The sequence below is a fragment of the Camelus dromedarius genome, unplaced genomic scaffold (genome assembly GCF_036321535.1).
Source record: "Camelus dromedarius isolate mCamDro1 unplaced genomic scaffold, mCamDro1.pat HAP1_SCAFFOLD_176, whole genome shotgun sequence".
NCBI lineage: Eukaryota > Metazoa > Chordata > Mammalia > Artiodactyla > Camelidae > Camelus > Camelus dromedarius.
In genome coordinates, this window is record NW_026989746.1 from 1,093,153 (window position 1) to 1,109,050 (window position 15,898).

Sequence of the window (15,898 nt, forward strand, 5' to 3'; positions counted from 1 at the left end):
GCCGGTTTGAAGTTCCTGCAGTTTTCACTGTCAAACCGATTTGGAGCTAGTACCACCCCATATATATGTATGGAATGGAGTTTGCAACTGAAAAGAAACTTTGTGTTCCCAACAAGCTAGGTGAAGGACGGCTTTCACACACACTTATCTCTCAGAACTGAGCAAGTGGAGAGACGTTCGTTCATCTAGCACAAAGGGAACGGGTTGCAGGAGACACTTTTTCTCTGCTTTCTCAGTCTGTTTCCTAGTGCCGGTTTGAAGTTCCTTCAGTTTTCACTGTAAAACCGAGTTGGAGCTTCTACCTCCCCATATATATGTATGGAATGGAGTTTGCAACTGAAAAGAAACTTTGTGTTCCCAACAAGCTAGGTGAAGGACGGCTTTCACACACACTTATCTCTCAGAACTGAGCAAGTGGAGAGACGTTCGTTCATCTAGCACCAAGGGAACGGGTTGCAGGAGACACTTTTTCTCTGCTTTCTCAGTCTGTTTCCTAGTGCCGGTTTGAAGTTCCTGCAGTTTTCACTGTCAAACCGAGTTGGAGCTAGTACCTCCCCATATATATGTATGGAATGGAGTTTGCAACTGAAAAGAAACTTTGTGTTCCCAACAAGCTAGGTGAAGGACGGCTTTCACACACACTTATCTATCAGAACTGAGCAATTGGAGACACGTTCGTTCATCTACCACCAAGGGAACGGGTTGCAGGAGACACTTTTTCTCTGCTTTCTCAGTCTGTTTCTTAGTGCCGGTTTGAAGTTCCTGCAGTTTTCACTGTAAAACCGAGTTGGAGCTTCTACCTCCCCATATATATATATGGAATGGTGTTTGCAACTGAAAAGAAACTTTGTGTTCCCAACAAGCTAGGTGATGGACGGCTTTCACACACACTTATCTCTCAGAACAGAGCAAGTGGAGAGACGTTCGTTCATCTAGCACCAAGGGAACGGGTTGCAGGAGACACTTTTTCTCTGCTTTCTCAGTCTGTTTCCTAGTGCCGGTTTGAAGTTCCTGCAGTTTTCACTGTCAAACCGATTTGGAGCTAGTACCACCCCATATATATGTATGGAATGGAGTTTGCAACTGAAAAGAATCTTTGTGTTCCCAACAAGCTAGGTGAAGGACGGCTTTCACACACACTTATCTCTCAGAACTGAGCAAGTGGAGAGACGTTCGTTCATCTAGCACAAAGGGAACGGGTTGCAGGAGACACTTTTTCTCTGCTTTCTCAGTCTGTTTCCTAGTGCCGGTTTGAAGTTCCTTCAGTTTTCACTGTAAAACCGAGTTGGAGCTTCTACCTCCCCATATATATGTATGGAATGGAGTTTGCAACTGAAAAGAAACTTTGTGTTCCCAACAAGCTAGGTGAAGGACGGCTTTCACACACACTTATCTCTCAGAACTGAGCAAGTGGAGAGACGTACGTTCATCTAGCACCAAGGGAACGGGTTGCAGGAGACACTTTTTCTCTGCTTTCTCAGTCTGTTTCCTAGTGCCGGTTTGAAGTTCCTGCAGTTTTCACTGTCAAACCGAGTTGGAGCTAGAACCTCCCCATATATATGTATGGAATGGAGTTTGCAACTGAAAAGAAACTTTGTGTTCCCAACAAGCTAGGTGAAGGACGGCTTTCACACACACTTATCTCTCAGAACTGAGCAAGTGGAGAGACGTTCGTTCATCTAGCACCAAGGGAACGGGTTGCAGGAGACACTTTTTCTCTGCTTTCTCAGTCTGTTTCCTAGTGCCGGTTTGAAGTTCCTGCAGTTTTCACTGTCAAACCGAGTTGGAGCTAGTACCTCCCCATATATATTTATGGAATGGAGTTTGCAAATGAAAAGAAACTTTGTGTTCCCAACAAGCTAGGTGAAGGACGGCTTTCACACACACTTATCTATCAGAACTGAGCAATTGGAGAGACGTTCGTTCATCTACCACCAAGGGAACGGGTTGCAGGAGACACTATTTCTCTGCTTTCTCAGTCTGTTTCCTAGTGCCGGTTTGAAGTTCCTGCAGTTTTCACTGTAAAACCGAGTTGGAGCTTCTACCTCCCCATATATATATATGGAATGGAGTTTGCAACTGAAAAGAAACTTTGTGTTCCCAACAAGCTAGGTGAAGGACGGCTTTCACACACACTTATCTCTCAGAACAGAGCAATTGGAGAGACGTACGTTCATCTAGCACCAAGGGAACGGGTTGCAGGAGACACTTTTTCTCTGCTTTCTCAGTCTGTTTCCTAGTGCCGGTTTGAAGTTCCTGCAGTTTTCACTGTCAAACCGAGTTGGAGCTAGTACCTCCCCATATATATGTATGGAATGGAGTTTGCAACTGAAAAGAAACTTTGTGTTCCCAACAAGCTAGGTGAAGGACGGCTTTCACACACACTTATCTATCAGAACTGAGCAATTGGAGACACGTTCGTTCATCTACCACCAAGGGAACGGGTTGCAGGAGACACTTTTTCTCTGCTTTCTCAGTCTGTTTCTTAGTGCCGGTTTGAAGTTCCTGCAGTTTTCACTGTAAAACCGAGTTGGAGCTTCTACCTCCCCATATATATATATGGAATGGTGTTTGCAACTGAAAAGAAACTTTGTGTTCCCAACAAGCTAGGTGATGGACGGCTTTCACACACACTTATCTCTCAGAACAGAGCAAGTGGAGAGACGTTCGTTCATCTAGCACCAAGGGAACGGGTTGCAGGAGACACTTTTTCTCTGCTTTCTCAGTCTGTTTCCTAGTGCCGGTTTGAAGTTCCTGCAGTTTTCACTGTCAAACCGATTTGGAGCTAGTACCACCCCATATATATGTATGGAATGGAGTTTGCAACTGAAAAGAATCTTTGTGTTCCCAACAAGCTAGGTGAAGGACGGCTTTCACACACACTTATCTCTCAGAACTGAGCAAGTGGAGAGACGTTCGTTCATCTAGCACAAAGGGAACGTGTTGCAGGAGACACTTTTTCTCTGCTTTCTCAGTCTGTTTCCTAGTGCCGGTTTGAAGTTCCTTCAGTTTTCACTGTAAAACCGAGTTGGAGCTTCTACCTCCCCATATATATGTATGGAATGGAGTTTGCAACTGAAAAGAAACTTTGTGTTCCCAACAAGCTAGGTGAAGGACGGCTTTCACACACACTTATCTCTCAGAACTGAGCAAGTGGAGAGACGTACGTTCATCTAGCACCAAGGGAACGGGTTGCAGGAGACACTTTTTCTCTGCTTTCTCAGTCTGTTTCCTAGTGCCGGTTTGAAGTTCCTGCAGTTTTCACTGTCAAACCGAGTTGGAGCTAGAACCTCCCCATATATATGTATGGAATGGAGTTTGCAACTGAAAAGAAACTTTGTGTTCCCAACAAGCTAGGTGAAGGACGGCTTTCACACACACTTATCTCTCAGAACTGAGCAAGTGGAGAGACGTTCGTTCATCTAGCACCAAGGGAACGGGTTGCAGGAGACACTTTTTCTCTGCTTTCTCAGTCTGTTTCCTAGTGCCGGTTTGAAGTTCCTGCAGTTTTCACTGTCAAACCGAGTTGGAGCTAGTACCTCCCCATATATATTTATGGAATGGAGTTTGCAAATGAAAAGAAACTTTGTGTTCCCAACAAGCTAGGTGAAGGACGGCTTTCACACACACTTATCTATCAGAACTGAGCAATTGGAGAGACGTTCGTTCATCTACCACCAAGGGAACGGGTTGCAGGAGACACTATTTCTCTGCTTTCTCAGTCTGTTTCCTAGTGCCGGTTTGAAGTTCCTGCAGTTTTCACTGTAAAACCGAGTTGGAGCTTCTACCTCCCCATATATATATATGGAATGGAGTTTGCAACTGAAAAGAAACTTTGTGTTCCCAACAAGCTAGGTGAAGGACGGCTTTCACACACACTTATCTCTCAGAACAGAGCAATTGGAGAGACGTACGTTCATCTAGCACCAAGGGAACGGGTTGCAGGAGACACTTTTTCTCTGCTTTCTCAGTCTGTTTCCTAGTGCCGGTTTGAAGTTCCTGCAGTTTTCACTGTAAAACCGAGTTGGAGCTTCTACCTCCCCATATATATATATGGAATGGATTTTGCAACTGAAAAGAAACTTTGTGTTCCCAACAAGCTAGGTGAAGGACGGCTTTCACACACACTTATCTCTCAGAACAGAGCAATTGGAGAGACGTACGTTCATCTAGCACCAAGGGAACGGGTTGCAGGAGACACTTTTTCTCTGCTTTCTCAGTCTGTTTCCTAGTGCCGGTTTGAAATTCCTGCAGTTTTCACTGTCAAACCGAGTTGGAGCTAGTACCTCCCCATATATATGTATGGAATGGAGTTTGCAACTGAAAAGAAACTTTGTGTTCCCAACAAGCTAGGTGAAGGACGGCTTTCACACACACTTATCTCTCAGAACTGAGCAAGTGGAGAGACGTACGTTCATCTAGCACCAAGGGAACGGGTTGCAGGAGACACTTTTTCTCTGCTTTCTCAGTCTGTTTCCTAGTGCCGGTTTGAAGTTCCTGCAGTTTTCACTGTCAAACCGAGTTGGAGCTAGAACCTCCCCATATATATGTATGGAATGGAGTTTGCAACTGAAAAGAAACTTTGTGTTCCCAACAAGCTAGGTGAAGGACGGCTTTCACACACACTTATCTCTCAGAACTGAGCAAGTGGAGAGACGTTCGTTCATCTAGCACCAAGGGAACGGGTTGCAGGGGACACTTTTTCTCTGCATTCTCAGTCTGTTTCCTAGTGCCGGTTTGAAGTTCCTGCAGTTTTCACTGTCAAACCGAGTTGGAGCTAGTACCTCCCCATATATATGTATGGAATGGAGTTTGCAAATGAAAAGAAACTTTGTGTTCCCAACAAGCTAGGTGAAGGACGGCTTTCACACACACTTATCTATCAGAACTGAGCAATTGGAGACACGTTCGTTCATCTACCACCAAGGGAACGGGTTGCAGGAGACACTTTTTCTCTGCTTTCTCAGTCTGTTTCCTAGTGCCGGTTTGAAGTTCCTGCAGTTTTCACTGTAAAACCGAGTTGGAGCTTCTACCTCCCCATATATATATATGGAATGGAGTTTGCAACTGAAAAGAAACTTTCGGTTCCCAACAAGCTAGGTGAAGGACGGCTTTCACACACACTTATCTCTCAGAACTGAGCAAGTGGAGAGACGTTCGTTCATCTAGCACCAAGGGAACGGGTTGCAGGAGACACTTTTTCTCTGCTTCCTCAGTCTGTTTCCTAGTGCCGGTTTGAAGTTCCTGCAGTTTTCACTGTCAAACCGAGTTGGAGCTAGAACCTCCCCATATATATGTATGGAATGGAGTTTGCAACTGAAAAGAAACTTTGTGTTCCCAACAAGCTAGGTGAAGGACGGCTTTCACACACACTTATCTCTCAGAACTGAGCAAGTGGAGAGACGTTCGTTCATCTAGCACCAAGGGAACGGGTTGCAGGAGACACTTTTTCTCTGCTTTCTCAGTCTGTTTCCTAGTGCCGGTTTGAAGTTCCTGCAGTTTTCACTGTCAAACCGAGTTGGAGCTAGTACCTCCCCATATATATGTATGGAATGGAGTTTGCAAATGAAAAGAAACTTTGTGTTCCCAACAAGCTAGGTGAAGGACGGCTTTCACACACACTTATCTATCAGAACTGAGCAATTGGAGACACGTTCGTTCATCTACCACCAAGGGAACGGGTTGCAGGAGACACTATTTCTCTGCTTTCTCAGTCTGTTTCCTAGTGCCGGTTTGAAGTTCCTGCAGTTTTCACTGTAAAACCGAGTTGGAGCTTCTACCTCCCCATATATATATATGGAATGGAGTTTGCAACTGAAAAGAAACTTTGTGTTCCCAACAAGCTAGGTGAAGGACGGCTTTCACACACACTTATCTCTCAGAACAGAGCAATTGGAGAGACGTACGTTCATCTAGCACCAAGGGAACGGGTTGCAGGAGACACTTTTTCTCTGCTTTCTCAGTCTGTTTCCTAGTGCCGGTTTGAAATTCCTGCAGTTTTCACTGTCAAACCGAGTTGGAGCTAGTACCTCCCCATATATATGTATGGAATGGAGTTTGCAACTGAAAAGAAACTTTGTGTTCCCAACAAGCTAGGTGAAGGACGGCTTTCACACACACTTATCTCTCAGAACTGAGCAAGTGGAGAGACGTACGTTCATCTAGCACCAAGGGAACGGGTTGCAGGAGACACTTTTTCTCTGCTTTCTCAGTCTGTTTCCTAGTGCCGGTTTGAAGTTCCTGCAGTTTTCACTGTCAAACCGAGTTGGAGCTAGAACCTCCCCATATATATGTATGGAATGGAGTTTGCAACTGAAAAGAAACTTTGTGTTCCCAACAAGCTAGGTGAAGGACTGCTTTCACACACACTTATCTCTCAGAACTGAGCAAGTGGAGAGACGTTCGTTCATCTAGCACCAAGGGAACGGGTTGCAGGGGACACTTTTTCTCTGCATTCTCAGTCTGTTTCCTAGTGCCGGTTTGAAGTTCCTGCAGTTTTCACTGTCAAACCGAGTTGGAGCTAGTACCTCCCCATATATATGTATGGAATGGAGTTTGCAAATGAAAAGAAACTTTGTGTTCCCAACAAGCTAGGTGAAGGACGGCTTTCACACACACTTATCTATCAGAACTGAGCAATTGGAGACACGTTCGTTCATCTACCACCAAGGGAACGGGTTGCAGGAGACACTTTTTCTCTGCTTTCTCAGTCTGTTTCCTAGTGCCGGTTTGAAGTTCCTGCAGTTTTCACTGTAAAACCGAGTTGGAGCTTCTACCTCCCCATATATATATATGGAATGGAGTTTGCAACTGAAAAGAAACTTTCGGTTCCCAACAAGCTAGGTGAAGGACGGCTTTCACACACACTTATCTCTCAGAACTGAGCAAGTGGAGAGACGTTCGTTCATCTAGCACCAAGGGAACGGGTTGCAGGAGACACTTTTTCTCTGCTTCCTCAGTCTGTTTCCTAGTGCCGGTTTGAAGTTCCTGCAGTTTTCACTGTCAAACCGAGTTGGAGCTAGAACCTCCCCATATATATGTATGGAATGGAGTTTGCAACTGAAAAGAAACTTTGTGTTCCCAACAAGCTAGGTGAAGGACGGCTTTCACACACACTTATCTCTCAGAACTGAGCAAGTGGAGAGACGTTCGTTCATCTAGCACCAAGGGAACGGGTTGCAGGAGACACTTTTTCTCTGCTTTCTCAGTCTGTTTCCTAGTGCCGGTTTGAAGTTCCTGCAGTTTTCACTGTCAAACCGAGTTGGAGCTAGTACCTCCCCATATATATGTATGGAATGGAGTTTGCAAATGAAAAGAAACTTTGTGTTCCCAACAAGCTAGGTGAAGGACGGCTTTCACACACACTTATCTATCAGAACTGAGCAATTGGAGACACGTTCGTTCATCTACCACCAAGGGAACGGGTTGCAGGAGACACTATTTCTCTGCTTTCTCAGTCTGTTTCCTAGTGCCGGTTTGAAGTTCCTGCAGTTTTCACTGTAAAACCGAGTTGGAGCTTCTACCTCCCCATATATATATATGGAATGGAGTTTGCAACTGAAAAGAAACTTTGTGTTCCCAACAAGCTAGGTGAAGCACGGCTTTCACACACACTTATCTCTCAGAACAGAGCAATTGGAGAGACGTACGTTCATCTAGCACCAAGGGAACGGGTTGCAGGAGACACTTTTTCTCTGCTTTCTCAGTCTGTTTCCTAGTGCCGGTTTGAAGTTCCTGCAGTTTTCACTGTAAAACCGATTTGGAGCTAGTACCTCCCCATATATATGTATGGAATGGAGTTTGCAACTGAAAAGAAACTTTGTGTTCCCAACAAGCTAGGTGAAGGATGGCTTTCACACACACTTATCTCTCAGAACAGAGCAATTGGAGAGACGTACGTTCATCTAGCACCAAGGGAACGGGTTGCAGGAGACACTTTTTCTCTGCTTTCTCAGTCTGTTTCCTAGTGCCGGTTTGAAGTTCCTGCAGTTTTCACTGTCAAACCGAGTTGGAGCTAGAACCTCCCCATATATATGTATGGAATGGAGTTTGCAACTGAAAAGAAACTTTGTGTTCCCAACAAGCTAGGTGAAGGACGGCTTTCACACACACTTATCTCTCAGAACTGAGCAAGTGGAGAGACGTACGTTCATCTAGCACCAAGGGAACGGGTTGCAGGAGACACTTTTTCTCTGCTTTCTCAGTCTGTTTCCTAGTGCCGGTTTGAAGTTCCTGCAGTTTTCACTGTCAAACCGAGTTGGAGCTAGAACCTCCCCATATATATGTATGGAATGGAGTTTGCAACTGAAAAGAAACTTTGTGTTCCCAACAAGCTAGGTGAAGGACGGCTTTCACACACACTTATCTATCAGAACTGAGCAAGTGGAGAGACGTTCGTTCATCTAGCACCAAGGGAACGGGTTGCAGGAGACACTTTTTCTCTGCTTTCTCAGTCTGTTTCCTAGTGCCGGTTTGAAGTTCCTGCAGTTTTCACTGTCAAACCGAGTTGGAGCTAGTACCTCCCCATATATATGTATGGAATGGAGTTTGCAAATGAAAAGAAACTTTGTGTTCCCAACAAGCTAGGTGAAGGACGGCTTTCACACACACTTATCTATCAGAACTGAGCAATTGGAGACACGTTCGTTCATCTACCACCAAGGGAACGGGTTGCAGGAGACACTATTTCTCTGCTTTCTCAGTCTGTTTCCTAGTGCCGGTTTGAAGTTCCTGCAGTTTTCACTGTAAAACCGAGTTGGAGCTTCTACCTCCCCATATATATGTATGGAATGGAGTTTGCAACTGAAAAGAAACTTTGTGTTCCCAACAAGCTAGGTGAAGGACGGCTTTCACACACACTTATCTCTCAGAACAGAGCAATTGGAGAGACGTACGTTCATCTAGCACCAAGGGAACGGGTTGCAGGAGACACTTTTTCTCTGCTTTCTCAGTCTGTTTCCTAGTGCCGGTTTGAAGTTCCTGCAGTTTTCACTGTAAAACCGAGTTGGAGCTTCTACCTCCCCATATATATATATGGAATGGATTTTGCAACTGAAAAGAAACTTTGTGTTCCCAACAAGCTAGGTGAAGGACGGCTTTCACACACACTTATCTCTCAGAACTGAGCAAGTGGAGAGACGTACGTTCATCTAGCACCAAGGGAACGGGTTGCAGGAGACACTTTTTCTCTGCTTTCTCAGTCTGTTTCCTAGTGCCGGTTTGAAGTTCCTGCAGTTTTCACTGTCAAACCGAGTTGGAGCTAGAACCTCCCCATATATATGTATGGAATGGAGTTTGCAACTGAAAAGAAACTTTGTGTTCCCAACAAGCTAGGTGAAGGACGGCTTTCACACACACTTATCTCTCAGAACTGAGCAAGTGGAGAGACGTTCGTTCATCTAGCACCAAGGGAACGGGTTGCAGGAGACACTTTTTCTCTGCTTTCTCAGTCTGTTTCCTAGTGCCGGTTTGAAGTTCCTGCAGTTTTCACTGTCAAACCGAGTTGGAGCTAGTACCTCCCCATATATATGTATGGAATGGAGTTTGCAAATGAAAAGAAACTTTGTGTTCCCAACAAGCTAGGTGAAGGACGGCTTTCACACACACTTATCTATCAGAACTGAGCAATTGGAGACACGTTCGTTCATCTACCACCAAGGGAACGGGTTGCAGGAGACACTTTTACTCTGCTTTCTCAGTCTGTTTCCTAGTGCCGGTTTGAAGTTCCTGCAGTTTTCACTGTAAAACCGAGTTGGAGCTTCTACCTCCCCATATATATATATGGAATGGAGTTTGCAACTGAAAAGAAACTTTCGGTTCCCAACAAGCTAGGTGAAGGACGGCTTTCACACACACTTATCTCTCAGAACAGAGCAATTGGAGAGACGTTCGTTCATCTAGCACCAAGGGAACGGGTTGCAGGAGACACTTTTTCTCTGCTTCCTCAGTCTGTTTCCTAGTGCCGGTTTGAAGTTCCTGCAGTTTTCACTGTCAAACCGAGTTGGAGCTAGTACCTCCCCATATATATGTATGGAATGGAGTTTGCAACTGAAAAGAAACTTTGTGTTCCCAACAAGCTAGGTGAAGGACGGCTTTCACACACACTTATCTCTCAGAACTGAGCAAGTGGAGAGACGTTCGTTCATCTAGCACCAAGGGAACGGGTTGCAGGAGACACTTTTTCTCTGCTTCCTCAGTCTGTTTCCTAGTGCCGGTTTGAAGTTCCTGCAGTTTTCACTGTAAAACCGAGTTGGAGCTTGTACCTCCCCATATATATGTATGGAATGGAGTTTGCAACTGAAAAGAAACTTTGTGTTCCCAACAAGCTAGGTGAAGGACGGCTTTCACACACACTTATCTCTCAGAACACAGCAAGTGGAGAGACGTTCGTTCATCTAGCACCAAGGGAACGGGTTGCAGGAGACACTTTTTCTCTGCTTTCTCAGTCTGTTTCCTAGTGCCGGTTTGAAGTTCCTGCAGTTTTCACTGTCAAACCGAGTTGGAGCTAGAACCTCCCCATATATTTGTATGGAATGGAGTTTGCAACTGAAAAGAAACTTTGTGTTCCCAACAAGCTAGGTGAAGGACGGCTTTCACACACACTTATCTCTCAGAACTGAGCAAGTGGAGAGACGTTCGTTCATCTAGCACCAAGGGAACGGGTTGCAGGAGACACTTTTTCTCTGCTTTCTCAGTCTGTTTCCTAGTGCCGGTTTGAAGTTCCTGCAGTTTTCACTGTCAAACCGAGTTGGAGCTAGTACCTCCCCATATGTATGTATGGAATGGAGTTTGCAAATGAAAAGAAACTTTGTGTTCCCAACAAGCTAGGTGAAGGACGGCTTTCACACACACTTACCTATCAGAACTGAGCAATTGGAGACACGTTCGTTCATCTACCACCAAGGGAACGGGTTGCAGGAGACACTATTTCTCTGCTTTCTCAGTCTGTTTCCTAGTGCCGGTTTGAAGTTCCTGCAGTTTTCACTGTAAAACCGAGTTGGAGCTTCTACCTCCCCATATATATATATGGAATGGAGTTTGCAACTGAAAAGAAACTTTGTGTTCCCAACAAGCTAGGTGAAGGACGGCTTTCACACACACTTATCTCTCAGAACAGAGCAATTGGAGAGACGTACGTTCATCTAGCACCAAGGGAACGGGTTGCAGGAGACACTTTTTCTCTGCTTTCTCAGTCTGTTTCCTAGTGCCGGTTTGAAGTTCCTGCAGTTTTCACTGTAAAACCGAGTTGGAGCTTCTACCTCCCCATATATATATATGGAATGGAGTTTGCAACTGAAAAGAAACTTTGTGTTCCCAACAAGCTAGGTGAAGGACGGCTTTCACACACACTTATCTCTCAGAACAGAGCAATTGGAGAGACGTACGTTCATCTAGCACCAAGGGAACGGGTTGCAGGAGACACTTTTTCTCTGCTTTCTCAGTCTGTTTCCTAGTGCCGGTTTGAAATTCCTGCAGTTTTCACTGTCAAACCGAGTTGGAGCTAGTACCTCCCCATATATATGTATGGAATGGAGTTTGCAACTGAAAAGAAACTTTGTGTTCCCAACAAGCTAGGTGAAGGACGGCTTTCACACACACTTATCTCTCAGAACTGAGCAAGTGGAGAGACGTACGTTCATCTAGCACCAAGGGAACGGGTTGCAGGAGACACTTTTTCTCTGCTTTCTCAGTCTGTTTCCTAGTGCCGGTTTGAAGTTCCTGCAGTTTTCACTGTCAAACCGAGTTGGAGCTAGAACCTCCCCATATATATGTATGGAATGGAGTTTGCAACTGAAAAGAAACTTTGTGTTCCCAACAAGCTAGGTGAAGGACGGCTTTCACACACACTTATCTCTCAGAACTGAGCAAGTGGAGAGACGTTCGTTCATCTAGCACCAAGGGAACGGGTTGCAGGGGACACTTTTTCTCTGCTTTCTCAGTCTGTTTCCTAGTGCCGGTTTGAAGTTCCTGCAGTTTTCACTGTCAAACCGAGTTGGAGCTAGTACCTCCCCATATATATGTATGGAATGGAGTTTGCAAATGAAAAGAAACTTTGTGTTCCCAACAAGCTAGGTGAAGGACGGCTTTCACACACACTTATCTATCAGAACTGAGCAATTGGAGACACGTTCGTTCATCTACCACCAAGGGAACGGGTTGCAGGAGACACTTTTTCTCTGCTTTCTCAGTCTGTTTCCTAGTGCCGGTTTGAAGTTCCTGCAGTTTTCACTGTAAAACCGAGTTGGAGCTTCTACCTCCCCATATATATATATGGAATGGAGTTTGCAACTGAAAAGAAACTTTCGGTTCCCAACAAGCTAGGTGAAGGACGGCTTTCACACACACTTATCTCTCAGAACAGAGCAATTGGAGAGACGTTCGTTCATCTAGCACCAAGGGAACGGGTTGCAGGAGACACTTTTTCTCTGCTTTCTCAGTCTGTTTCCTAGTGCCGGTTTGAAGTTCCTGCAGTTTTCACTGTCAAACCGAGTTGGAGCTAGTACCTCCCCATATATATGTATGGAATGGAGTTTGCAACTGAAAAGAAACTTTGTGTTCCCAACAAGCTAGGTGAAGGACGGCTTTCACACACAATTATCTCTCAGAACTGAGCAAGTGGAGAGACGTTCGTTCATCTAGCACCAAGGGAACGGGTTGCAGGAGACACTTTTTCTCTGCTTCCTCAGTCTGTTTCCTAGTGCCGGTTTGAAGTTCCTGCAGTTTTCACTGTAAAACCGAGTTGGAGCTTGTACCTCCCCATATATATGTATGGAATGGAGTTTGCAACTGAAAAGAAACTTTGTGTTCCCAACAAGCTAGGTGAAGGACGGCTTTCACACACACTTATCTCTCAGAACTGAGCAAGTGGAGAGACGTTCGTTCATCTAGCACCAAGGGAACGGGTTGCAGGGGACACTTTTTCTCTGATTTCTCAGTCTGTTTCCTAGTGCAGGTTTGAAGTTCCTGCAGTTTTCAGTGTAAAACCGAGTTGGAGCTTCTACCTCCCCATATATATGTATGGAATGGAGTTTGCAACTGAAAAGAAACTTTGTGTTCCCAACAAGCTAGGTGAAGGACGGCTTTCACAGACACTTATCTCTCAGAACACAGCAAGTGGAGAGACGTTCGTTCATCTAGCACCAAGGGAACGGGTTGCAGGAGACACTTTTTCTCTGCTTTCTCAGTCTGTTTCCTAGTGCCGGTTTGAAGTTCCTGCAGTTTTCACTGTAAAACCGAGTTGGAGCTTGTACCTCCCCATATATATGTATGGAATGGAGTTTGCAACTGAAAAGAAACTTTGTGTTCCCAACAAGCTAGGTGAAGGACGGCTTTCACACACACTTATCTCTCAGAACTGAGCAAGTGGAGAGACGTTCGTTCATCTAGCACCAAGGGAACGGGTTGCAGGAGACACTTTTTCTCTGCTTTCTCAGTCTGTTTCCTAGTGCCGGTTTGAAGTTCCTGCAGTTTTCACTGTCAAACCGAGTTGGAGCTTGTACCTCCCCATATATATGTATGCAATGGAGTTTGCAACTGAAAAGAAACTTTGTGTTCCCAACAAGCTAGGTGAAGGACGGCTTTCACACACACTTATCTCTCAGAACTGAGCAAGTGGAGAGACGTTCGTTCATCTAGCACCAAGGGAACGGGTTGCAGGAGACACTTTTTCTCTGCTTTCTCAGTCTGTTTCCTAGTGCCGGTTTGAAGTTCCTGCAGTTTTCACTGTCAAACCGAGTTGGAGCTAGTACCTCCCCATATATATGTATGGAATGGAGTTTGCAACTGAAAAGAAACTTTGTGTTCCCAACAAGCTAGGTGAAGGACGGCTTTCACACACACTTATCTATCAGAACTGAGCAATTGGAGACACGTTCGTTCATCTACCACCAAGGGAACGGGTTGCAGGAGACACTATTTCTCTGCTTTCTCAGTCTGTTTCCTAGTGCCGGTTTGAAGTTCCTGCAGTTTTCACTGTAAAACCGAGTTGGAGCTTCTACCTCCCCATATATATATATGGAATGGAGTTTGCAACTGAAAAGAAACTTTGTGTTCCCAACAAGCTAGGTGAAGGACGGCTTTCACACACACTTATCTCTCAGAACAGAGCAATTGGAGAGACGTACGTTCATCTAGCACCAAGGGAACGGGTTGCAGGAGACACTTTTTCTCTGCTTTCTCAGTCTGTTTCCTAGTGCCGGTTTGAAGTTCCTGCAGTTTTCACTGTAAAACCGAGTTGGAGCTTCTACCTCCCCATATATATATATGGAATGGATTTTGCAACTGAAAAGAAACTTTGTGTTCCCAACAAGCTAGGTGAAGGACGGCTTTCACACACACTTATCTCTCAGAACTGAGCAAGTGGAGAGACGTACGTTCATCTAGCACCAAGGGAACGGGTTGCAGGAGACACTTTTTCTCTGCTTTCTCAGTCTGTTTCCTAGTGCCGGTTTGAAGTTCCTGCAGTTTTCACTGTCAAACCGAGTTGGAGCTAGAACCTCCCCATATATATGTATGGAATGGAGTTTGCAACTGAAAAGAAACTTTGTGTTCCCAACAAGCTAGGTGAAGGACGGCTTTCACACACACTTATCTCTCAGAACTGAGCAAGTGGAGAGACGTTCGTTCATCTAGCACCAAGGGAACGGGTTGCAGGAGACACTTTTTCTCTGCTTTCTCAGTCTGTTTCCTAGTGCCGGTTTGAAGTTCCTGCAGTTTTCACTGTCAAACCGAGTTGGAGCTAGTACCTCCCCATATATATGTATGGAATGGAGTTTGCAAATGAAAAGAAACTTTGTGTTCCCAACAAGCTAGGTGAAGGACGGCTTTCACACACACTTATCTATCAGAACTGAGCAATTGGAGACACGTTCGTTCATCTACCACCAAGGGAACGGGTTGCAGGAGACACTTTTACTCTGCTTTCTCAGTCTGTTTCCTAGTGCCGGTTTGAAGTTCCTGCAGTTTTCACTGTAAAACCGAGTTGGAGCTTCTACCTCCCCATATATATATATGGAATGGAGTTTGCAACTGAAAAGAAACTTTCGGTTCCCAACAAGCTAGGTGAAGGACGGCTTTCACACACACTTATCTCTCAGAACAGAGCAATTGGAGAGACGTTCGTTCATCTAGCACCAAGGGAACGGGTTGCAGGAGACACTTTTTCTCTGCTTCCTCAGTCTGTTTCCTAGTGCCGGTTTGAAGTTCCTGCAGTTTTCACTGTCAAACCGAGTTGGAGCTAGTACCTCCCCATATATATGTATGGAATGGAGTTTGCAACTGAAAAGAAACTTTGTGTTCCCAACAAGCTAGGTGAAGGACGGCTTTCACACACACTTATCTCTCAGAACTGAGCAAGTGGAGAGACGTTCGTTCATCTAGCACCAAGGGAACGGGTTGCAGGAGACACTTTTTCTCTGCTTCCTCAGTCTGTTTCCTAGTGCCGGTTTGAAGTTCCTGCAGTTTTCACTGTAAAACCGAGTTGGAGCTTGTACCTCCCCATATATATGTATGGAATGGAGTTTGCAACTGAAAAGAAACTTTGTGTTCCCAACAAGCTAGGTGAAGGACGGCTTTCACACACACTTATCTCTCAGAACTGAGCAAGTGGAGAGACGTTCGTTCATCTAGCACCAAGGGAACGGGTTGCAGGGGACACTTTTTCTCTGATTTCTCAGTCTGTTTCCTAGTGCAGGTTTGAAGTTCCTGCAGTTTTCAGTGTAAAACCGAGTTGGAGCTTCTACCTCCCCATATATATGTATGGAATGGAGTTTGCAACTGAAAAGAAACTTTGTGTTCCCAACAAGCTAGGTGAAGGACGGCTTTCACACACACTTATCTCTCAGAACACAGCAAGTGGAGAGACGTTCGTTCATCTAGCACCAAGGGAACGGGTTGCAGG